Source organism: Equus caballus, chromosome 14, assembly GCF_041296265.1.
Source record: "Equus caballus isolate H_3958 breed thoroughbred chromosome 14, TB-T2T, whole genome shotgun sequence".
Taxonomy (NCBI): Eukaryota; Metazoa; Chordata; class Mammalia; order Perissodactyla; family Equidae; genus Equus; species Equus caballus.
The window spans coordinates 44,249,776-44,274,437 of record NC_091697.1 but is presented as its reverse complement, the minus strand read 5'-3'; the positions used below and the strand labels follow the sequence as shown (position 1 = coordinate 44,274,437).

The 24,662-nt window shown below is 48.8% G+C and overlaps 1 protein-coding gene across 4 annotated transcripts in view; it reads left to right on the top strand.

The window, feature by feature from the left end:
- The window catches only part of AFAP1L1 (actin filament associated protein 1 like 1), a 61,483-nt gene that overhangs the window by 529 nt on the left and 36,292 nt on the right, over positions 1-24,662 (top strand). Inside the window, exon 1 of one of the 4 annotated variants that reach the window (XM_023617459.2) lies at positions 12,641-12,735. The exons of the other annotated variants lie outside the window; for them this stretch is intronic. The gene's annotated coding sequence lies outside the window, so the exon portion shown is untranslated. Of the gene's footprint in view, positions 1-12,640; positions 12,736-24,662 lie in introns of those variants that run through there. 4 annotated transcript variants of the gene reach the window in all.

Below are 24,662 nucleotides of genomic sequence, written 5' to 3'. Positions count from 1 at the left end.
ACCCTACTGTGCACCGGGTGAGAAGCCCCAGGAGACTGAAGTGTGCAGCTGCCTAGGGCATTGGGAGCAGGAGCAGGCGTGCGTGGGTACATGCGCGGGGCTCTGAGCCCAGGCTCTGTTTGTGACAAGCTGTGACCTTAGCCCAGTCCCTTCTCCTCTCTGGACTAGTGATAAAGTTGAACTAGATGGTCTCCGAGGCCCCTTCCTGCTTAGACTCTTTTTGGGGGGATGAGAATATTTGATAGAAGTTTCACAGAAGTCGGGGCTTGCTGAAATTGGAATTGACTTCAGCTGAGAGAGTGGCATTCTCCGGGGAGTGTGCTTAAGTAAAGGCCTGGACACCGCAGTGGGCATGCGTCTGTGAAAAAGTAGCTTCCTTAAACATGGGGGCAGTGTCCAAGGCTGGGACTCGGAACACCAGGGTCCTAACTTCCCACCTGTAGTGTCCAAAGAGATGGCAGGTGTGACTGTGCTTGGTAAAGTGGCGAGTGCTGTAACATGAGAAACATTGTTATTCTTGTTATTATTAGCAATAATATGAAATTCCTCCGCTTCCCTACAATAATCTTAACACCCTTCTTCCATCTGCCTGTTTGCTGTGCTGAGGCCTTCAAGGGGGCAAAAAGGAGTGACCAGGGTGTGAGAAGTTAGGAGGGCACTGGGGGCAGAGACGAGTGCACGAGCAGGTGGCAGGGGAAAGCCAGTAAATTATAGGGAAAGCCAGGCTTAACAGTGCAGAGGGCTGTAGGGGACCCCAGGCTTCCTGTTCAAGATGCTGGGGACAACCTCCCCACCCACTCCATCTGCAACACAAAATACTGCCTACACCCTCTTCTTTTAGGGGCTGGAAGGCAGAAAATGGAGGGGGCTTCCATGTGGCTCTTTGGGGACTGAGGCTGCAGTTTATAAAGCAGTTCTCACCCGTTAACCGAATCCTGGACAAGTTTGCAAAGAGCATACAAACTCGTCAGAGAGGAAAGGCACTCTAATGTCCCTCAGCCCTCTGTCTGCACCTCCTACATCACGGATGTAAAGCAAAGAGCACCTCCCCACCCCATCACCCCTGCAAGTTGTCAAATACCGCCCTGTATAGTCCCAGTACAAAAATCCAGGGGCCGGCCCTGTGGCCAAGTGGTTGAAGTTCCTTACACTCTGCTTCAGTGGCCTAGGTTTGCAGGTTCAGATCCCGGGCGTGGACCTACTCCACTCTTCAGCCATGCTGTGGTGGCATCCCTCATACAGAATAGCGGAACTCTGGCACAGATGTTAGCTCAGGGCTAATCTTCCTCAAGCAGAAAAAAGAGGAAAATTGGCAATGGATGTTAGCTCAGGAGGAATCTTCCTCACCAAAACAAAAAAAAATTCCATACCTAGCCTGCCCAGAATTGTGGAAAACAGACTATGTCCTCCTTACACAGACCAAGAGTGACAATAATTCTCTTCCCTGAAAATTCGTCATAACCAACACCTCGCTTAAGAAAGCTGCCTCCAGAGCATTCTTCCTAGGAAGTCGGACTTCCCAGGAATCTGGTAGTGACCAGAATGTTCTAGCCTACTTTCCTTCTCTGTCACAGCTCTTGTCACAATGTACCATTACTCTAAGCATTAGTTGCTGACTGTGTTTTTAGCATCTACTTCTCCTTCCAAAATGTAAGCTTCCGGAAGGCTGAGAGTGGACCTGTGTTGTCACTCTGCTGACACAGTGCCTGGCGCACAGTAGGAACTGGCTAACAGTGGTTCACTTAGTTAAGTAGTGATATGAGACACACTCTATAGGACGCCCTAAGCTGATTAATAGTAATGTTGGTTAAAAAAGAAAACTACTAAACCGTCACATCAGAACACTTCTTTGTGCGTTGCAAAGGCCATCTCAGAACACGGGTCGAGAGGATGAGGCACGCAGGACCAGATTATCTGTCTAGATTCTTGGTTGTCTACCCTGATAAATTCCTGCAAACACGACATTATATGAATTAGAGCAGACATGACACTATATGGATTAGAATGCAAAATCCCTGTGGGTTTTTAAGATAAAGTGAAAGACTTCAAAAATCATTCCAGCAGACCTTTCTTCTTGTGCCCCTGTCCCCAGGTGGGTGTGTGCGATCTCCCCTGTTGTGGGGAAGGTTTAAGCAGCACAGGTCTCATTTCAACCCCATACCTACCATGTGGGGAGTGGGATTGCCATGCCCAGGATACTCGGTGGGGGGGGGGTGGGGGGAGCACACTTCACTGTTAATAACAACTGAAACCGTCAGGTTCTTACTGTGCGCCGGACGCCATGCTCCGCTTCTTACACGGCAATGGGATGGGGTGCTGAGCAGGTACTGTCATTAATCCCCACCTCACTGGAAAGCAGGCTCCGTAGGTGTATTAGACAGCTCGGGCCGCCAGAACAAAATACCACAGACTAGATGGCTTACATAGTAAAAATTTATTTTCTCACAGTTTGGAAGGCTAGAAGTCCAAGATCAAGGTGCCATCAGGGTTGGTTTCTGTCAAGATCTTTCTTCCAAGCTTGTGGACAGCCACCTTCTCGCTGTGTGCACACACGGAGAGAGAGAGATCTCTGGTGTCTCTTCCTCTTCTTATAAGACTCCAGTCCTGTGGGGTTAGGGCCCCACCGTTATGACCTCATTTAACCTTAATCACCTCCCTAAAGGCTCTGTCTCCAAATACAGTCACAGTGGGGGTTAGGGCTTCAACATATGAAGTTGGGCGGATACAATTCAGTCCATAACAGCAGGGTTAGGTCCCTGACATTAACTGCATCATTGCTCACCATGTGAGAAACAGAGCTGGGTTGGAACCAAAGTCCTCATCCTAAGCTTGCTGCTGACTGCCTCCGTGGTGGAAGGTGACCTGCCCATGCCCTTGAGCAGGGCTTGGATGCCAGATCCCCCTGTTCCAGGTCCCGGCGCCTCCATCGCGCCTCAGCTGGGCTGTTCAGATCTTCAGTAGCAATTACAGCATCCAAGTCAGCTGAATGGAGAGTGGAAACAAACCTGGGAAGTAGAATTTCTCTTCTAACAGGATGTGTGTGTTCCCATGAGTAAAGCAGGATTCATATGATGCAGTAACAGACATAGAAACCACTTATATTATAATGAAATTCCTTCCAGCAGGATTTCCCGATTCTTGAGCATCATACAAAGAGAATCAGCCATTGGTGACGGTAACACCTTCACTATAGACTAATGACTATAGACACCATCTTCTACAGGAAAAGTTAGTTAACTCTATCCTCATGTGAGGTTGAAATGTGGAAACTGATAATACCTATTTCTTGGGGCTGTTGTAAATATAAAATGCATGGAAAATACTTCAAACAGTACCTATCACGTGGGACCCACTCAATAAACACTGGCCATTATAATAATTACAACCTTGTTTTTTTAAATCAGATTCAACATAATAAAATTGCTTTATAGAACTCTGCTTGGTCCCTCCCCAAGCTGGTCCGACTCTGATGACACTTTTTGAGTCCCTACTCTGTTTTGAGTACACAGCTAGACAGCTTTTGTGCAACTCAAAGATGGGGACCAGGTTGTAACCTTCTCTGTATCCTGGAGCTCCTTCTTGGTGCTTGTCTCTTGGAAATCCATCTCTGACCTTCAATAATTGGACCACTGGCTGACTGACATTTCTGAGTGACTGATAAAATACTAATACATATGCCAACATGTCCATTTTCTCTTGTTTATTCTGTTTATTCGTGCCTATTGACTGTGTTTGTGTCTTCACAACTTTGCTTTTGTGAACTTTCCAGTCTTCTCAAGCCATCTTCTCTTTAAAATCTTTGGTCTAAATTTTCTCTGATTTTTCAATAGGCCTTCTTAATGTATAAGGATATGAAGTGACTCATTTCCCCGAGGTTCCTTTCCTTTCCACTTCACGACTAGTTCTTTTTCAACTAGGTGAATTCAAGCCAAGATGGGAGTTTGTTTTGCTGCGTTCTGTATTCTTTGGAAGATCAAATTGCGCAACTCAAGAAATAATATGAAACTCTGCTTTTCATTAAGTGAGATTTTTATTATTCAAGAGATGATAGGAGAACCATTCTAACTGCGCCTTGCCTCTGTTGCACCAGCTTTGAGATCTATGTTAGGAAAGCCACTTCTTCCCTATCTGTAGCTTCCATTGGCCAAGCAGCCTGTAGCTACTCCTGTGATGACCTCCCCTCCAGTGACCCATCACCCAACTTCTGTTCCCAAGGCCGTGAGTTCCTATACCTCTTCCCTGACCCCAAGTTCATTCTCTACTCCTTCTATAGGTTACTCTTTCTCTGAGAGGAGTACTCATCCATAGTCATCCTCTCCATCCAGACACGTTCCATGAGGTCACCTTTGTCAGCCTGGAGACTCAGTAGAACTGAGCGCTTCAGAGAATGGACCAGCCTGGGTTTGAGTTTTGACTGCAACTTTCTAGCTGTGTGATCTTTTATGAATTGGGTCAATTCCTTAATTTCTCTGAACGTCAGTTTCGTTTCATCTGGGGTGTCATGGGAAAAGGTAATACATATAGGCTAGCACTTAGGAAACATTCAGGAGGCGACAGATGTTATATTTACCAAATATAACTATGTGGGTTTTAGCTGCACTCTACACTGGTGAGTGCAGTCACCTGGGGCCGTGAGATTTGACCCTTACTCTCTTTCCTCTGGAGGCTTCTCTGGTCACTGGGCACTGCTTCCACTTCCTCGTCCCACTCAGCCTCTGTGGCATTTGGCTTCTCCATTTTAGTCTGGGTATTTTCTGCCTCTCCCTCAAATATCAGTTTCAAACCCCCCTTCTCACACGGGTGAGCACCCTGCCAAGTGTGTTCCTCCCTCTTCCCCCTTTGCCAAGAGCCTATCATTATTCCATTCTGATCTCGGGTTTGGGAAAACAATCCTGTGCTCGGATACCATCAGCTTGTCATATCTTTCTTACCCTTCTGAAAAAAACTTGCAACTGAACAAAAGAGTAAAGACCACCTCTACCTACACACACACACACACACACACACACACACACACACACCTGCCATCCCTCGGCATCTTCCTCCTTCTTTCCTGGCCAAGCTTCTCAAATAAATGGTGAGCACTTGCAGCCTCCTCGTCCTTCCCACACTGCTCTCTCCAGTCTCACTTCCAGTCGCACCTTCTGCTGAAGGCCCACCCGCAGGGGCCACACCTGGCTGCCATTTTGTCTAATCTGTCACCTCTTCAAGGCCCACCTCCTGGCCTTCTCTGTAGCTCTGTTGACCCTCTAGTCCTTTCTAAATGTATTCTCCTACTTTGCTGAGATGGGAGAAGTGTAGATTTTGGAATCAAGAAAGTCTAGGTTAAATAAAATAACCACCGCTCCATCCCTCCAGGAAGCCTTCTCGGCCTCTCCTCCAGCCCCCAATCCCACTGTTGTAGGTGCTCGTGGCCTCTGGGCTTCTCCTGCCCTGAGGCAAGTGACGCGACTGAGTCTTGACCCCTCAGTCTGTAAAGCAGGGAGAATTACACCCAGAATTGGGAGACCGAATGAGGTAATATTTGCCCAGCACCCACTGCCCAGACCAAATGGGGTACTATTTGGTGGGTGCTTACTAATTGCTATTCCCCATCTCCTCCTGAGGCTCACTTGCTTTTTCTTCTTCGCTGGCTCTTGCCCCTCTCTCCCACCACTTCAGCCCTCTCTCCGCACGCGCTCCTGTGGAGAACCAGGCGCCCCCTAGGAGGGTGACTCTCAGCTTCTATTCAGCCGTGACTTGGGCTCCACTCCTGCATTCCCTCCTGCCGGTGGTAGATTTCCATTCGGAAGTCAACTTAACCTCCGAGTGACCCAATTTTGAACTCATTTTATTCACCACCAAATCAGGTGACCCTTCCTGTTTCTCGTTTTCTGTTAACAACACAACCACGTGAGGAGCTATTGAAGGAAATGGGGCTGTTTGTGAACAAGACTGAATTTGAAGGGGGGACATAGGATCAGTTCTCAAACTAGCTGTCCTGTAGAAGAGGAAAGTAGAAAGACTCTCCAGAAGGCTGTACAAGAGGTTAAACAGGGGCCGGCCTGGTGGCATAGTGGTTAAGTTCGTGCACTCAGCTTTGGCACCCCCAGGGTTCTCAGGTTCGGATCCCGGGTGGGCATGAACCTAGCACCATTCATCAAGCCATGCTATGGCGGCATCCCACATAAAACAGAGGAAGATTGGCACAGATGTGAGCTCAGTGACAATCTTCCTCAAGCAAAAAGAAGAAAATTAGCAACAAATGTTAGCTCAGAGCCAAACTTCCTCACCAAAAAAAAAAAAAAAAGGAGGTTAAACACAGGCCGATTTGGGTTTGATCTAGAAGAAAGCATACAAATGAAAAGAACTATTCAATAATAGGAGTTGCCCAGGGACATAATGAAGCAGAGGCTGGATGGCCGTAAGTCAGAGAAGCCACCAGAATGGCTCCTATGGGGACCACAGTAATATATAGGTTAAGAACAACTGTCACTTAATATTCAAGAGGTTTCCATAGGCTTGACCCTCCTGCAAACTATAGAGAAGTGGACTTCTAGGAGTGTATACTTCAACCTGAAGCAGTCATCTTTTATTTAAATGTACACTATATCATTGCTTTTAATGGGTCTTATGCATTATCTCTGCTTAAGGAGGGAATTTGGGAATAAGACGGCCTGATGCAATTAAAGACTGTTATTTAAAACTATAGACCTGATCATGCTTACATCCTTCAGTGGTTTCTCCTTGTTCTTAAGATATAAACTGTAGTCCAGTGGTGGCCCTCCAGGCCCTGCCCTGTCTGTCACCAGCTTACTTTGGGCCCCTGTCCATCTCTTGCTGTGGGCTCTCCTCCCACTGGCCTTTGTCCCTTCATCTGGTTAACTCCTGCTCATCCTTAGCAGTCTACTCAAGCATTACTTCCTCAAGACGCTCTTTCGCAGTCTCCCAGGCTCCATCTCCTTTTTATAGGTGCCCCCAGCACCCTGTACCTCTTTCTCATTGGTTGCCAGTTTCGTAATTATAATGAATCGTGGAACTGAATGAGCTGTCAAGGTGAGCTCTGTGACGGCAGGGCCCTCCTTTCCTTGCTTCACAGCTCTTTTTCCCCAGCACCTAGTAGAATGCTTGGTACACAGCAGATGCTCAAAAGATGTCTGTTGAGATGATCCATAAATGAAAGAAAAAATACAAAATTCACAGAGTAGAAGTTGGATATGGCTCCTTTCAGCTCTAGGATTCTCCATCTCAATGATTCTCATTTTAGGGCCAGAAACGTAGACTTCATCGTTATTCATCGTTTCCTTTGCCTTCATTCTTTATGCAATAAGACCCCAAATCCTGTTGACTGTTATTGAAAAATGCATCTTGGATGGCTTCTTCTCCCATATCCCGTCGCCTCCTATAAGAGCTTCCTGTTTCCACTCTCTGTCTTAAGGAACCCTCTCCATTAGTCTGAAGCAGTGGTTCTCGAGTCCAGCTGGGCTCAGAATCATCTCCTCGGGAGCCTACCGAAAGTAAAGCCCCAGAGATCTCATCCATGGGTCTGGCATGAAGCTTAGGAATGGTACTTTTTGCAAATCTCCCAGGTGAATCTGATGTGCTCACTGTTCTAATGCACTGCTTTTATCATGACCTTTGACCCTGCTCAAATACCTTCTGGATTCCCTATTGCTTCCCCTAGTACTGCCTTTCACACTTTTAAACCAAATGGGACTTGAGGGTTTGGGTCTGTTACCCAAAGTAACTCTCTGAAAGCTTGAAATGTCTCATTTTATCTTTAAAAACCCAAGCAAGTTTTCCTATTATAGTCCGTAATATATCTGAACACGCACCCCCCACCCCCCACCCCCAAGCATATCTTTATGCAGTGGACCTCCAGAAGTGCACTGTGCTTATCTCGGGGTTTCTCCTTCCCTACCCCACCCTGCCCTCCACCGTGGACCCCCAGGGGGTGTGAACTCTAGCCTGAGAACATGAGCATCCAGTAAATGTCCCAGCACACAGCCCCCGAGTGGAAAATGATCTGGACGTAGAAGCAGAATTCCCACGTTCTCGCGCTGGCTCAGCAGCTCGCTTCTGCGACACGAGAACATACATTTTTATAAGCTTTCAGCTTTTAGAAGCATTTTCACTTTTCCCAATTGTGTCCATTTCAACTCAGTGTCAGGGGTGTGGGGCATTATGGAGTGCTTTGTTCAGAGCCTGGTAATCCTACATGCTCTCACTCAGCAGCGGTTCATGGGTTGGGGGGGGGGGGGCAGGGTTCGCTGTGGGTGGGAAGGAACCTGTGTGATATTGGGGATATTCAGACAGAGAACTGACTGCTAACATGGGAGCCTTTCTCTGGGGGCCCTTCCAGCCCGGAGTTCCTCTTCTGTGGCTTCTCACAGGTCTGGTAAAAGCCCTAAGACATTCTCCCTATTGGACAGATGCAAAAACTGAGGTTTAGAAAGATGACTCTGGGGCTGTCCTGGTGGGGCAGCGGTTAAGTGCGCACGTTCCGCTTCTCGGCGGCCCGGGGTTCACCGGTTCGGATCCCAGGTGTGGACATGGCATCGCTTGGCAAAAGCCATGCTGTGGCAGGCGTCCCACGTATAAAGTAGAGGAAGATGGGCATGGATGTTAGCTCAGGGCCAGTCTTCCTCAGCAAAAAGAGGAAGACTGGCAGTAGTTAGCTCAGGGCTGATCTTCCTCAAAAAAAAAAAAAAAAAAAGAAAGATGACTCTGCTCTTCCCCTTTCCTGAAAGAGACCACTCAGCATCGCGTCCTGTGAAAACTGCCCTGCCATGTGCTCCCTTCTACTGCCCTCCGACTTTGCCACCTCCCTCTGCAGACTTGGCTTTTAGAAGATTTTATTGTACCAACATAAATACCCCTTCTACGTCTATATGAATCCTATGGTCTGAGACTGTCTTTTCATCTCATTTCCAACATCTAACACACAGCAGATGTTTAATAATAATAGCCAACCGAGCACTCACCATGAGCAGGCAGTTTACATGTGTACATGGAGCCATTTAATCCTCTCGACGGTCATGGAGTTGAGGAAGTTTGGCCTTTTTGTACATGAAATACGCCGTTAACACTGGGGGAGAAATTCCACCCAAAAATATTGCCTACGGCTATGAGTTAAGAGTGTCTGTACAATGTGTAGCTGTTATTTTCTAAAATCACGGATAGGGCATGGATATGAATTATGAGTATATAAATACTATTTTGCATTGAAAGTTTTGTAGTTTATGGCAAAATCTGGTTCTGTGGTAGGCTAATAAGTACAGCCCCCGTGAGGGAATGTTTGTGACTCACGTCAGAGTGTGAATGCGCAGACAGTGTGACGTTTTTGATAGATTTGTGAGATTTCTCTCCCTTGAGCACTGCGGGCTCACCCCCCAGGGGAATTCAGTAGGAATGTTTATCACAACTTTGCCTTCTGTTGCGTTTGAAAGTTATTGCCTGTAATTTATTTTCAGTACATAATTAAAATTTTGTTGTGCATATATATATTTTTAAGTATACCCATTTTTACAGGTGAAGAAACTGAGGCTTAGAAAGGTCAATTTATTTACCCAGCCCCGCCCACCTCCGAACCTGGGTTTGTCACCACTGCTGTCCACTGCTTTTCCAGGGATGTTGGAGGGTCGTCCCCAGGCCAGTTCTGTGAAGGACTTGCTAGATAAGCCACAAGGACTTATTAGGTAAAGATCTCAAGGTGGGGGGCAGGGAAGGTGCCAAGAAGCAGTCGAGGGCAAGGGGATCTGAACAATTCCAGGGGACACCCTCCAGCAGTGAATGGCCGGGCAGCTGGCGTGAGATTTTATTTCTTGCCCTTCACCCTCCTGCTATGGTCCTCAGCGTTGTGGTGTTTAGAATTCAAGAAGCTCTCGTCCTCCTGGAATTAACAAAGAGGCTGCCTCAAGAGGGCCCAGGCAGGGTTTGTCCTCCATCTCAGATTCCATTCGGGGAATCCCAGCCACATCCCCAGTGGGGGTGGCGGGGCCGTCACCGGCCAGGCGTCCTTCTTCTCCGTGGCACAGCTGTCAGGCTGCGGCGGGGTCAGAATGTGGCACCACATTTCAGTCATTCCAGCTCTGGGGAATTTACCGACAGCATGTCCCGCAGGAGGCAAGCTCAGGGGCTTTTTATAGCCCTCTAAGAACCTGGGGGAAAACTGATCTCCTGAGAGGGAGAAGTGGGGCACGTGCCTTTTCCAGGCACCGTTCCCTCAACCGTGTCGTCCCAGATGCCCGAAGTTCAAATTCGGGTAAGAGTCGTGGCTAAGCGAACAGGGTGGAGTGGTGGACGCACCCTCCCTGCCCGGGAGATGGGAGCCCAACCAAACCCAAATTCAAGGGGTTCCTTGAATCCCCTCCTTGGGCTTCAGTTTCTTCACCTGTCAGATCCAAATGTTAGAGAGCAGGGATCAGCACACCTCGGCCGTGGACCAAGTCCAGCCTACCATCTCTTTTTGTAAATAAAGTTTTATTGGAACACAGCCACACCCATTCACTCTGTACTGGCTGACTGCTTTCTCACTGCAAGGGCAGTTGAGTAGTTGCAACAGAGGCTATATATGGCCTGCAAAGCCTAGAGTATGTACTCTCTGATCCTTCGCAGAATGGTTTGCCAACCCCTGGATTAGACGGTCAAGAGTTTGGGGAGTGTCTGCCTGGGGCACTGTGGTGAGAAGGATTCTGAGGGTGTGTCCAGGCTGAGGAATGAAGCACTGTCCTTAGATCACACAGAGTATGCATTCAAGAGTAGTGTTGGAAGGATCCCAGAATGCCATTTACCAGAGTTTTCCAAACACCTTTTGGCCTCAGAATCCTTTTGCAAACAAAATCTGAAGCCGTAGAGGTGCTCTTGGTGAAGTAGGACTGAGAATATTGAGTGTAGGCTGCTCCATCTCTCTTACTCCCACGGCAGCCCCTCAGGAAGCTACACAGATCCGATAGCTCCATCAGAAGAGCATTTGAAAACCACCTATCTGATCCTATGCCCCTCATTTTATATCTGGGGAAACTGAGGCGCAAGGGGCAGTGTCTCGCCTAAGGTCACATGATGAACTCCCAGTTGGCTTTCCATGGAACCACTCATGGGTCCTGAGGTATCAGCAGAGCATAGACATAGTTCTGCTGGGGACAAAACCTGTCCATTGGCTTGGGGGCCTCAGGGCTGCCGTTAGTGCATGGGTGGTTGTGAGGTGCCCTCGCTGACCCAGCAGCCCCCAGGGGTTCAGGGCTGGGACATTGCTCATACCTCTCCTGCTTCACCATGGTTTAGTCAAGGCTGCAGAGCCTTTTTTCTGAGACCACTAGAACTGAAAGAATAAAATAAAAATTGAATTGGACTGTATCTTTTTTAATATTTCATTGATACTAAGACACATTCTCTAAAAATCAGAACATATCTTAAACTGATATATTAATTTGTTCATTTTCCTCTTTTTTTCAAAAAGCTGTTACTTAATAGATAAAACAGCATTCAATCTGTGGCATCTTAGAATGGAGGAATTATTGTGATTTATACTAAAGCTTTCTTTTGAAGATGGAACCAGATGTATTCATTTATAGAATAAATATTTATTCTTCCTGCCCATTCTTGTTGAAGGGTTTACTGAGAGCAGATCCAGCTGATATGAAACCAAGGGGGATTTTTTTAGCTCCACTTGAACCAAGAAGAAAACTGATCTAGGAGTGTGCTGGGCAGCCAGAGCAACCGATCACGTTTCCTGGCCTGCAGCCAGCAACCAGGGGCAGCTCTGAGGGGTCCCAGGGGGCCATTCAGGGTCCCTGTGCCCTGAATCTCGTAGGGAGGCAGAGAAACTAAGACTTTGTCACCAAGGCTTCTGACATGAGGTCATATTTTGTCAGTGTCCATCAAAGAGAATATGGAAAGAACCAGAGGGCTCAAGAGACACTTTGTAGCGAGGGGCCTCAGGAACAAGGAGGGGAGCGTATTCCAGATGGAGAAAATGGTGACGTGGATAGAAGAAAGACACAGAAGCATGCTGGGGGGCGGGGGCGCGATTCGGGTGGGCGTGCCTACCTACTGCCCAGAGAAGCAGGTAGAGGTTAGATGGAGCCTGGAGTCCTTATCCTGCAGGTCCCTAACTGGGTCTGTCCCCGTCCCGGAGAGGCTGTGTTGCTCTCCATTTGTAACTAATAATAGAAGCAGCACAATGTGGGAGCTGAGTGCACTGGCTGCCGTGTCAGGTTGCCCGGTTTGAATCCCGGCTCTACTCCTTCCACTTAATCCCAAGTCTCAGTTTCTTCAACTAAAAATGGAGATAACAATCTCCTGCCTGCCCAGGAGGGATCATTGGATTCAGGCAAGGCAAGCATGCAGCACGTAGGAAGCATTCAATTAAAAAAAAAAAAAAAAGATAATGCTTAAAATACAGGTTGGCAGATGATCACCTTTCTTAATGAATTTGCAACAGGAATCCAAGTTCTCTCTGGAACACTTTCCCTCTTGCTTCTCGCCTGCCCATCCCGGGAAGCGATGGGGTTACAGAAGAGCTGGGGATAAGCCACAGGGAGTGCATGGAGCAGGTGAGGGGTTTTGGACACGTGTGTCACAAAGGAAACCGGTGTCCAGGCCCCAGGGAGCTACTGACGAGGCGTGAGCAGGAGCAGGTGGTGCCAAGGGTTGCTATTTGGGGAAAGTATGAAAGCGCACAGTGAGCTCGCCTCAGGGTGGAAGGGGCGAGACTGGAAAGAGGCGAGCGGTTGGAAGCTGCAGCAAATATTTCAGGTGAGCAGCAGACCGGATAAGGTTAACTCACCTTCGTGTTTAGGTTAAGCGCAGGGAAATGTAAAACTTCAACTCGGTCGGTTTTCGAATAGTGTTAATTATACAGAATTGTTGATCTAATGGGGGAGCGGAGGAGACACTTCTGGGGCTCTTCAAGACTCCATTTGTTCCTAGGACCTTCAGCCGTCATCTTCTTGATGCCCACCGCCAGCCGTGGAGGCAGGAATCACCCCAGGGGTCTCCCAAAGCGTGCCCCAGGATGGCTGGGCTTCCTGTGGGCTGGATTCCTGGGCGCCTGGCCCAGAACCAAACCCAGGGTTCGCCCTGGGAGGCGAGGGGAAGGAAGGAAGGGAAAACGAGGGACGTCCCACCTGGGCAGGAGTCAGAGCGGCCATTCTGAGCCTGACCTTTAGCCTCCCATCCAGAACATCTAGTGTAACCCCTGCGTGAAGCCCGAATCCCCTGTGATTACTGACGACAGCGACAACATCCATAGTAAAAACCAGCTTTCACGGAGGGGTTCACATGTGCTGGGCACAGGGCTTAACACTGGTCACATGTCACCTTCCTTTCTGCTCCCACAGCCCTCCGAGGCGAGTGCTTGCTTTATCTCTATTTCACAGATGGGAAAACTGAGGTGACATCACCAGCCCGGGGTCACTGGGCACTGGGAGTGCACATCCCAGGTTTGGTTCCGGGCGTTTCTTGCCCCAGCCGCCTAGTGTCTCAACTACCCACTGTCCTGACTCGCCCCTGCCTTCCTGCCCCGGGGCTCTCCCACCTGGGCTCAGCACCTCTTGGAAATTTTCCTTTTTTGGAAACAACTTCTATACGGTGAACCTAATATTGTGGTCTTGGAGCTGCCACCCACGGGTCCAGGTCTGCCCTCCAGAGCCCCCAGCACCGCAGGGAACAAGTCTGCTCCACCCCCTCCCTCTTCCCCTACCCCATGAGCCCTTCTGCTCCTGGAAACAGTTGTCATAGCAGAATTTACGGCCCCCTCCCCAGTCTGTGGTCCTTCCTCTGAATTCTGGGTTGTCAGTTGATCCCTCCCCAGGGCCCCTCCTGTGTACGCATTCCTGTGCCAGGCACGGGGCCACAGTGGCAGATTAGATCAGGTATCATCTCTGCCCTCGTGGGTTCACAGTTTAATGGAGAAGGACATTGAACAAGTCGTCTGCTCTGGAGGGTACAACAGGGTGACCTCACCTCCCCAGGAAGGCAGGCCAGGCCTCCTGGAGGAAGTGAGGTCTAAACAAACTCTCAAAGGATGAGTGGGCACTATCTGGGGAGTGGGGGAGATTTTAAAATAGCAGTAATAGTCAACTTGCTCTCAGCATGTTATAGAATACCTGCCTGGATCCTCAGGACAACCCTGTAATGTTGTACGTATTATTAGAATCCTCAGTTTGCAGATGAGGACACACAGAGAAGTTAAGTAACTTGTCCAGGGTCACACAGCTAGCAGTGGGTAGCAGTTGGAGAAAAAGCCGTGCAGAGGGAACACTTAAACAAAGAGCGCTGGGGTGGGTTTCAGATACTGGCAATGGGTGAGAAATAGTAAAAATAATCATTTTTTTTAAACTCCATCTAATAGAAGAAAGATAAATATATACTGTGTTCCAGTTGGTGCACCCTGAAGCATCTACTGATGGTTCTCTGGTTCCTTTATCACACAAGGTTTCTGTGGGCTGACTGTCAACCTCATCCTTTGCCTTTCTGAATGAGGATGCGGTCCAGTCTCATCTCCTGAGTCCCACAGGGGTTCTGTTGCTTGAGTGGGGGAGGGGGACTGAGGGCACGTACATTATTCGTCACAATTTATCAGTTTACGGAACTTCAGTTCAGCGTGCTCTCCTTTCTCACAGGCAGTGTTGGACCTGAGTCTCACAACAGGCTCAAGAGGTGGGTAGGGCAGTTATCATGACCCCTCATTAACGTTGAGGAAACTGAGACTCAGAGACATGAAGCGACTTGCCCAAGGCCACACAGCCGTGCAGCAAGGATTAGGGTTAGCCTAATTTTTGTCTGCTTGAGGTCCTATTTAAAAAAGGAAAGAAAAGTGTTAGGCACAGTACCTAGTGTGTAAGAAGTGTTCAATAAATGTTCGCTGTCATTCTTGGATGTCTTTATTATTATCTGCATTAGCCATATACCCCTAGCCAGACACCTTGGTGTCTGCCCCAGGCTGTTGGTGAGATGGGTCCAAACTCAAACTGCTCAGGTGCAGAAAGCCCAGTGCCATCTAGGCCTCAGACCGGGCGCCCATCCTCTGACTGGACGTCAGTGGGGAAGGGTCATGAGGCGCCCACTACTGGCTCCAGTAAGCTTTAGGGGTCGGGAACCTCTGTTAGAAGGAGAAGGCCAGGTATGATGCAGCGATCAAAAGCTTAGGCCCTAGAGTTAGGTCTCGGTTTGAATCTTGGTTCTGCCAGTTGTGTGCCTTTAGACAAATGACTGTGACTCTCTGAGCCTCGCTTGGTTTGTGTGTAAAACAGAAGGTAAAAACGGTACCTACCTCACGGGGTCATTGTGAGGATTAAATGAAGTAATCCATTCAAAATGCCTAGCACAACATCTGGAACATCACTTAAGGGCTCAAACCTGCTCCCTGCTTTTATCATCGGGTCTCCCAGACCACTCCCGGGACTGCTGCTGTTTCCCAGGCCTTTGGGGAAGAGATGGTGCAGACTGCTGGAAACGGAAACAGCTGCCATCTTGCGTGTGGGGGTGAGCGTGTGTGTCCGTGTGTATGTCGCAGTTTTCCACTTCCTCCTGGACCCATTTCCTTTGTGAGCTAAATGGGGAGGAATCTGCAGACAAAGGAACAATTCTGGGAGAGCCCAGTCCCACAGCCAAAAGTGACTTCCTCACCCCCTCCTGTCTGGAAATGTCTTGGTGCGGGAGCGACGGCTTCCCTGGGCTGAGAAACAAAGAGCCCGAACGAGGGCTTTGCTGGCAGATGACAGGACCTGGGCAGAGCTGCTGCTGGAAAGGCCATTGAGATTCAGGGCTTCCCTGAGCCTGTCACCCTGGCCTGACTCCTGGGAAGTGAGTCCCCCAGAAATGACCCCACGACCTTCCCCACTGACCTTCAACCCCCCTGACCTCTTGCCTCCCTGTCTTCCTGAAATAACAGGAGATCAGAGAATCGTGCTACCTTCCCATCCCTAATAGTAATCCCCACGGTTTACAAACCCTTTCCTAGCCCTTCCCCATTTCCCCCGCGCACCTGCATGGGGATTGTAAACCCCTCCTTCCAGAAGAGGAAGATGACACTCAGAGGGGTTAAGGACTTACCCCAGATTCCACACTAGTAAGTGGGAGGAGTTAGAATCCAAACCAGAGCCTCTGATACCAAATCCCAAACCAGAGCCTCTGATACCAAATCCCAAACCAGAGCCTCTGATACCAAATCCCAAACCTTGCACTCTTCACCACCTCCCTCCCTCAGGATTCTGTGTTTCTGTCCCATGGAGTCAGACTTGTACTGTTCTCTTCAGCATAGAGGATATTCAGCTTCCTGTGAGAGCCATAATTAACACATGCACAAGCCTTCCAAGGTGACCTTGCCAGCCCTTGCTCTCCCTCACGGGGGCTATATTTAACTTCTGGAGCGCAGTCAACACCAAGACATTGGCTTTGCAGCTGGGGTTTCTTTGCTGTTCCTTTTCCATTCTTTTCCAGCCAGTGTGCACCCTGGTCTTCCCTGTACTCTCTGGGACAACAGGAAATGCTTGTTTTAGTGCTCAACAATGCAAGTCCCACCAGTGCCGTCCCCTCTGACGCTCTGCCCACTGTTTGCCCTTCACTTGGGCTCAGAGAGAAGGGCTGGTAAATTCAGAGGAAGGAAGTGAGATGTCCACATGCGCCCAGGTGGGGAGATCTCCAGCAACCAGAAGAGCACGTGGGCAGGGGAAGGACACATTTCTACACCCATGAAATGCAGGGGCAATTCTGCCCGCCTCCCCTGTGTAGCTGGTGGCCTCTCTGCAGAGTTAACCCGGAGCGGGACATAGACAGAAGCAGCGTCCTGAAGGAGCACTGGGGGAGGCATCGCTGAGTAGCTCCCCAGAAGTCTCCCCACTCTGCAATCCTCAGTTCCCACAGCTGTAACATGGGGCTAACCCACCTTATCATAAGAATTAGGTCGTGTAAATAATGCGTGTAAATCTCTTGCAACAGGGTATGACTTCTATAAAAGTAATAGAAGAATGATATAAACAGCTAACATTTATTGAGTGCTTACTACATACCAGATACAGTTCTAGGCACATTCTCACGTATTAGGGCCATCCCCACTGAAGAGCTGCATCTGCTCATAGGTTACCGATGATGTCCTTGAAGCACTGGGTGGGTGTGTAAGTGTCCCAAAGGTGAACAGCTAGGAAACGGGGAAACAGGACTTGAACTCAAGTGGTTTGAGTTGCTCAGTGTATGTTAGTTGTCATTATTTCCCAATTTATATGTTAGGATTAAAATCCCAGCTACGACGTGTGCTTCCATTGGCAGCCATATTCACGCGAAGGATATATGTTCAACCAAATAGCATTTGGGGAGCTCAGCCCAGGGAGAAATTGGGCTTCTGCGTCCTTTTGTTCCCCAGGGCTTCTTGTGACCTGTTTTTTCTTTTTTTCAAGCATGTTTTTACTATGCTGAGCCACTTTGAGGACAGACATGGTTTTAAAATTACATTCACGGGGCCGGCCTGGTGGTACAGCGGTTAAGTGCGCACGTTCCGCTTCTCGGCGGCCTGGGGTTCGCCAGTTCAGATCCCGGGTGCAGACATGGCACCACTTGGCAAAAAGCCATGCTGTGGTAGGTGTCCCACATATAAGGTGAAGGAAGATGGGCACAGATGTTAGCTCAGGGCCAGTCTTCCTCAGCAAAAAGGGGAGGATTGGCAGTAGTTAGCTCAGGGCTAATCTTCCTCAAAAAAAAAGAACCACATTCACTGGCTGCTGGACTTCATCAACTCTTAAGAAAAGTTTATTCAAGAATTCATTCGTTCCATAAATGCTTACACACTGATTTACTCTGTAAAGTAAGCAAAAGCTGGTGCTATTCCTGCCCTCATGGAGTTCAGGCTCAAGGGGGGCAACTGACGTTAATCAATGAAATACATAAGTACAGTTGTCCCCCCTTGTCTGCGGGGGTTACGTTCCCAAGACCCCCAGTGGATGCCTGAAACCGCAGTCATCTCAAGCCCTATAGATGTTATGTTTTCTCCTAACTAACAGGCTAATGGGTGGGTAGCTGTATATACAGCGTGGATACACTGGACAAAGGGATGATTCACGTCCCCAGTGGGACGGAGCAGGATGGCACGAGATTTCATCACCCTGCTTGGAACACGTGCAATTTAAAACTTAGGAATTATTTATTTATGGAATTTTCAATTTAATGTTTTAGGACTGAGATTGGCCACGGGTAACTGGAACCGTGGATAAGGGGGGACGACTTGTAAATATAACATTTCACCATGAGAAGTACCACAAGGAGAGTGGTGCTGTGACAGCATCAAATACGGGGAATGGGTGTGGTCGAGAGGACAGGGAAAGCTTCCCTGAGGAAACCTGACTGAGTTGAGAGCTGAAGGGGGGACATTACTGGTTTCAGGAGAAGGGAGTTCTGACAGGCAGAGAGAACAGCATATGCAAAGGCCCTGGGTTAAGAGGCTAAAGAAAAGAACATTGAAGGCAGACTGGAGGGAGGTCTCTTTGGATGGACCTGCAGTGTTGGAAGGAAAGGTTCCTCTTCCGTTCCCTCCTCCCACCCAAATGTTGAGGTCATGCCTGCTTTCCTTTCCAGGGCGACCTGCCTCCCCACCACTATAATGGGTCATGCCTCATTAATGTGCTAGCTGGTTACAAAACAGTGTCCTAAAAGTCGTCTCTAAAATCATGATCAAAAATTTTTTAAGTAATGCACTGCTTCTCTCTCCTGGACAGGAGCCTTTATGAGATGGAAATTGGGTTATTTTGCTGTTTGGAAATGAGAAAAGAAATCTGAGTAAACCAAAAGAAAAATTGTAGGCCTTTCATAAAACCACATTCTGACAGCTCTTCCTATTTTCCCTTTTTAAATCAAGCTGATTGCATTTTCTTTGTCTTTGAAAACAAAGATGAGTTATCTTTGTCCTTAAGAGGTTTCTCAATAGTGAGGTAGGGAAAAGAGGAATTGCGTTTCCTCCTACTGCTTTGCATTTAATGAATTGTAACTCGCAGGCTGTTTCCTTGCATTTTTGTAAATTCCAGAGTCTAAAAGGTGCGCAGGAATGAGATCACAAGTCAGAGTGCCCTCTGGGCCCACCTAGGAGGAGCCGAAACAGGGCTCATTATTCCTGTGGGTCGTTGAAGTTGAATTATTCACTGCTCTTTTGTCATGGAAAGTGGGCTCCTGACCTCCGAGATCTCTTCGACATCCAGCCCTCCCTGCACTAGAACCCCTGTCAGCTATGGTAAGCACCTTTTGTTTGAAGGTTTCACTCAGGCTCCATCAGGGGTGCCGTCCTCGAAGCAGGTAGCCCTGCTTTTTGCCTGTGGCTTAATTTCTGCTCTGTCCCATCTCACTGTGTTTTCACTTAGGTGGGGAGTGTGGAGGAGCAGAGAGAAAATTGATCTTAGTCTTAGCTGGATATTCACCAGGAACAATAAGCACTTGGTGGTCTAATCTTAGATATATTTTTAAATAGCCTTCTAATTTTATTTGGCAAACTTTCTTGCATCCTAGAGAACAATTATCACCCATCTTGGGTTTCTGTGCCCGACTGTCCCACTCAGCGAAAGATTAAAGACTTGTAAACAATGATTAGACCGTTTCTTCCTGTGTTTTTTTCCTCATTGGAATTCTCCGTACCTCCCTAAGGCTCAGCTAAACCAAACAAGATCAATGAAATGTATTCATCGTTCTAAATAAACTTTAGACATGAAAGACAGCCCTGTCTTGATGCCCTGGTCTACCCTCGGAAAGCAGAGATGACTTAGACCAGGAGTGAAGATGGGAGGGGGCAGGTTGGTGAGTGACATCTTTCCTGACTGGGGAGGTGAGGACAGGATGTCAGGGTTGCATTACTGCCCCTCCAACTGGAAGATGTTGTCCTTTCACCTAGCGTAGAAAGGGTCCTTGGGATGTGAGCCCAAGGGGAAGGGGCTCCACGGCCTCCTACAGCCTTAAGCACCCCAAGCTCAAGCTCGGTGTCAAGCCTGGAGCCATGAACAGTCCACGTGGTGGGGCTTGCAGAGTCCCATGACATCCTCTTGCCCCCAGATACCCCCCTCCCTTGTGCCTACCACACACCTGAGGCTGCCGGGAGGTCACAGGAGTGAACAGGGCACCTGTTGAGTGCTCTGAGCGCCATACACATTACTTCCTTTCATCTTCTCAATGACCATGTGAAGCGGCTACTGTTACTACTCACTCTGTTTGCAGATAAAGAACTGAAAGTTTAGCAAAGTTAAGAAATTTCCCCCGGGGCCCACTGCTGGCGGCAGAGCTGGGAGGGGGCCCAGATGTGCACGGCCTGTGCTCTGGCCTGTGCTCTTAGCCGCTCTTCTGTGATTCCTCTAAGCGTTAGCTCTGTGTGAATCTAACACTAGATACTTCTGTTTTCAGTTGGTTGTGTGACCGTAACTAAGCCAAATAACCTCTTTGACCTTCGCTTTCCACATCTTTAAAATGAAAAATTTAGACTAGGTCATCAAAATATCACGTTCGTTGAATAAATGCTCGTTGGACATCCACTATGACTGAGACCTAGTCCCCATCCTCACAGCCCTTGTTACAACATCTCTAGCAAATCTGTCACTCGATACCATCCATCAATACCGTGGAGTCTGCATGGTTCTGGGGAGTATTAGGAAGTAGCAACAACAACAGCCTAGGAGGCTGGGCTCCTATTATTCTCATTTCACAGATGAGAAAACCACGGCTCAGAATTCTCTAACATGCCCATCTTTGTACAGCTCAGAATTTGCAGCACAAGAATTCCAGTTCGCACAGGTCTGACCCCAAAGCCCTCAGCGTTGCTCTTCTAAGCAAGACTCCACGCTCCAGCTAGTAACAATCTTCTGTAAGAGCTCCTGTTCCCACCTGACTCTCAGTTGTTTCAGAAGGCCAGGTCTAATGATAATTTTTTAAGGAATGAGGGAAGTCTTCCCAGGTTCCTTATATTCACAGACATGCCGTGTAGTGTGTGTTTTCTGGTGGAGTATTTTTCAAAGCTTGAACCTTAGAATCACCTGGAGTACTTAAAAATGCAGATTCTTGGGGAAGGTCTCGTGGCGTAGTGGTTAGGTTGGCGCGCTCTGCTTTGGCGGCCCGGGGTTCATGGGTTCAGATCCGGAGCCCGGACCTAGCACCGCTCATCAAGGCACGCTGCGGCAGCGTCCCACATGCTATAGAGGAAGATTGGCACAGGTGTTAGCTCAGGGCCAATCTTCCTCACACACACACATAAAAAATGCAGATTCCTGGGTCCCAGTACAGGACCTGCTGAGTCAGACTCTGGATAGGAGGTCTGGGAATCTGCATTTCTGACAAACCCCCTGGGAGAGTCTGACTGCCAAAATTTGAGGCTGCTGTCCTGGGGGTATGTATGAGCCTTGGCAGATCCGTTTGTCGTGTGCATCATACACACGTGATTTCTCTCCAAATTAAATTCTCTGATGGTTTAAACCCCCGTGGTTTAAATTCTAAGGCGTCAAAGATGAAGTTGCCATCAAAGGCACTTCTGTATTCAGTGCACCTGAAAGCTGGCTTTAGGGGCAGTTCTGTACTGTCCTTGAAGAGCCGAGCGCTGGCTGAAAGCTCCCCCACATCCATGAGGTATGAGACTCCGTCTGGGATGAGGTATCGCTAAGTCAGGTGTACGCTTTGAGTCACTTGTTTTTCTTCTATGAGATCTTCATAGTTAGGGCTCTGAAGTTCAATGGGTCCAGTGGAGAGAGGCCCACTGAGCAGGAATTTCAGCCCCACAATAAGGATTTCCCACCCACCCAGTGAGGGGACACCCAGGCCAGGAGCCCCAGTGAAGACATGGCCCAGAGCCCTCGGCAGGAGAGCTGTGAGGGGCTGCGCACCTCCTCCCTGCCCTGGCCTGGCCTCTGCTGCTCAGGAACAGGGGTGCAAGCTGTGAAGTCACATAGACTTGAGCTCAAGGCCTGGCCTTGCTGCTTGCTGACTGGGTGGCCTCACTTCTCAGAGCCTCCATTTCCTCCCTTGTAGGGCTTGGATAGCAACACCGGCTACCTCTTGTGAGGTTTATGAGGATGAAATGAGATGAGGCGTGCTAACCGCCCAGTATCCAGTAACTGCTCAGCTCTAGGGAGCCTGTTCATGACCTGCAAGCTGAGCTTCCCCCTTGGCTCACACTTCTCTGCCAAACCCACTTTAAAAACTATGTGACTGTCCCTCTGCCACCTGCTGCCTGCCACTTCCTTCCAGGCTGCAGAAGCCAACCGCCACCCGGACTGGGCAGCTTGGCTCTCCCCATCTGCTGCTCCCAGATTTACTCGGTTCCCTCCTTTGCTGTGTTTGGACTTTTGTGATCACGGTTAGATGAAAAGTCATGGTCTCTGTTAGGAATCCCATCCAGGACCAAGGATAAAGACAAAAGGTGTTACAAAGCTTGGGTACTATAGCTCCTGTCTTTAAATGCAGAGAACTCGCTCCAAACCTACTTGTTAGAAACAATTGTAACAAACCTTAAATTAGAAGCCCGAGAGCTTTTATAAGCAGGAATGCTGCCACACATAGGCACTAGGCACTTGCTGATAGCAGCAAGAAGAAATCTTTGGAAGCTTACAGTGAAAAAAAGAAAGAGAGACAGAAAGGGAGGGAGGGGGAGGGGAGAGGGAGGCTGAGGAGGAAGGGGCAGACCAAGGGACTTAGGAAATCGGAAAAGGTTTAGCAATCTGAGGTCATTCATTGAAGGATAGCAGTTCTCAGAAAGGTGTGGTTGGGATGGAGAATGCCTTGGGGAGTCCCCGTGATGCTCTCAGGGGGTCCGCAAGGTTAAAACTACTTTTATATAGTCCCAAGACCTTAAAGGCCTTTTTTGCTCTCGTCCTCTCACCTGTGTACAGTGGAGTTTTCCAGAGGTTACATGACATGCGTTGACATGGTAGCGCTGAAGACTAATGGGATGCGCACCTGTGTATTCTTGTGTTTTAAAATCTTCTTCGTCTTAATTGTTAATACAGTCAATGTTGATAGATATAACCCACATAAAACAAAAGCTCTTTGGGGTTCTCAATAATTTTTAAAAGTATAAAGGAGTCCTGAGGCCACAAAGTTTCAGAATCGCTGGTAGTAGGATGAAGAAACAGCCACTGCACCCCGTAGCCTTGAAGTTCCTGCGTGATGGCAGAGCAGTGTCGTGGATTTTCTCATGTGGACCACGGCTGCGGGCCACAGGGAAGCTCCCATGGTGCCGTGCCCGCCTGGGGTATTTACCATGGCCTCCCTGGCAAGTCGTTATGTGCGTGCGTGCGTGCATGTGTGTGTGTGTGTCTGTGTGTGTGTGTGAGTGAGAGAGAGAGAGAATATGCCCACAGCCACAGTATCTTATTCACTTCCTATTTCCCCCAAGTTGCACATAATTAGTGCTCAGTAAATATTCTGGGTTAACTGACTGTTGGTATGCCTGTTGGTGCCAGAGAGGTTTGCGATTCCGTTTGAAAAGATTTCCTTCACCACAGCTAGAATTTGGCTACAAGGATTTAAATGATGTCCTACTTCAGAGAGGGAAACCTCCCCATCCAGAGCCCTCGCTCACGTGGCCTGGCCACAGCACGAGCCCTGGAGGCAGCGCGGCCTGCGGGCACCTTTCACTTGGGCTCTGAGGGGAGTGGCGCCCCCTGGAGGTGTGCGACTCAGGAGCTCTAGGAATCACACAGACTCGGAATCAACCTGGCTCCTCCTCTTTCAAGCTGTGAGATGGGCCCTTAGCTTCCCTCAGCCTCAGCGTCATCTTCTGGAGCACAAGTATCCCCCTAGGACCTACTCACAGATGTGCTGTGGGGACCAGATGAGACATTGAGAGGAAAGCCCAGTGCCCTGAGGCAGAGAGAGCTCGCAAGGGGGTAGCTGTCAGTTTTCAGCCTTTAGCTCATTTCCAACAAATTTGAGGTGGTGATGGAATGCCACAGACAAACTGCAACACCACATTTTTCCAACAAGTGCCACTATCTACACGTAAGATTTCTATTTTTAAAAAAGTCCTGGCGTGGTCATCTTTTCATTCCCTCTCTCTTCAAATACATACAGAGCACCCACACCGAGTGGGCCCCAGACTAGATGCCAAGGAAGCTGAGATTCGTAGTAAGTTCTGTGCTTCCCAGAGCCTCACAGCCTGCTGAGGGGGACAGACTCTCAGAGAGACCCGCCCAGCACACGTCAGCGTGGTAAATGCTGTAACGGCAGTAACAGCTGACTGGGGGTGAGCGTTTACTGAGTCCGGGGCAGGGCACTTTTCATGCCTGGTATAACTGATCCTCACAGCAACCATAAGAAGCAGGGGCTGTTATTACACCCCTCCCCTCTACAGAGGAGGAAACTGAGTCACAGGTTAAGTAACTTGCCAAAAGTCCCACAGCGAATGAATGATGGAGCCTGAACCTGAAGCCAGGTGGTCTGGCTCTGGGGCTGGTTATAGCCCCTTTTACCCATTGAGACCCAGTAGCTACAAGTCGGAGTCTCACGGCTTCCTCGGGGGGCCCGGGGTGGGCAGAAGCACGTGGAGTTGGGAGTCAGGAAACTGGAGCTGACCTCCTGGCTCTTCTGCTTGCCTCTGTGTGACTTCAAGCAAGTTACTTACCTTCTCTGAACCTTACTTTCTTCATCTAAAAAGTAGGAGTGATCATGGGACCTATCTTAAAACTTGTTGGGAGGATCGTGTAAAATACTGCAAGGCACTATGGTGTCAT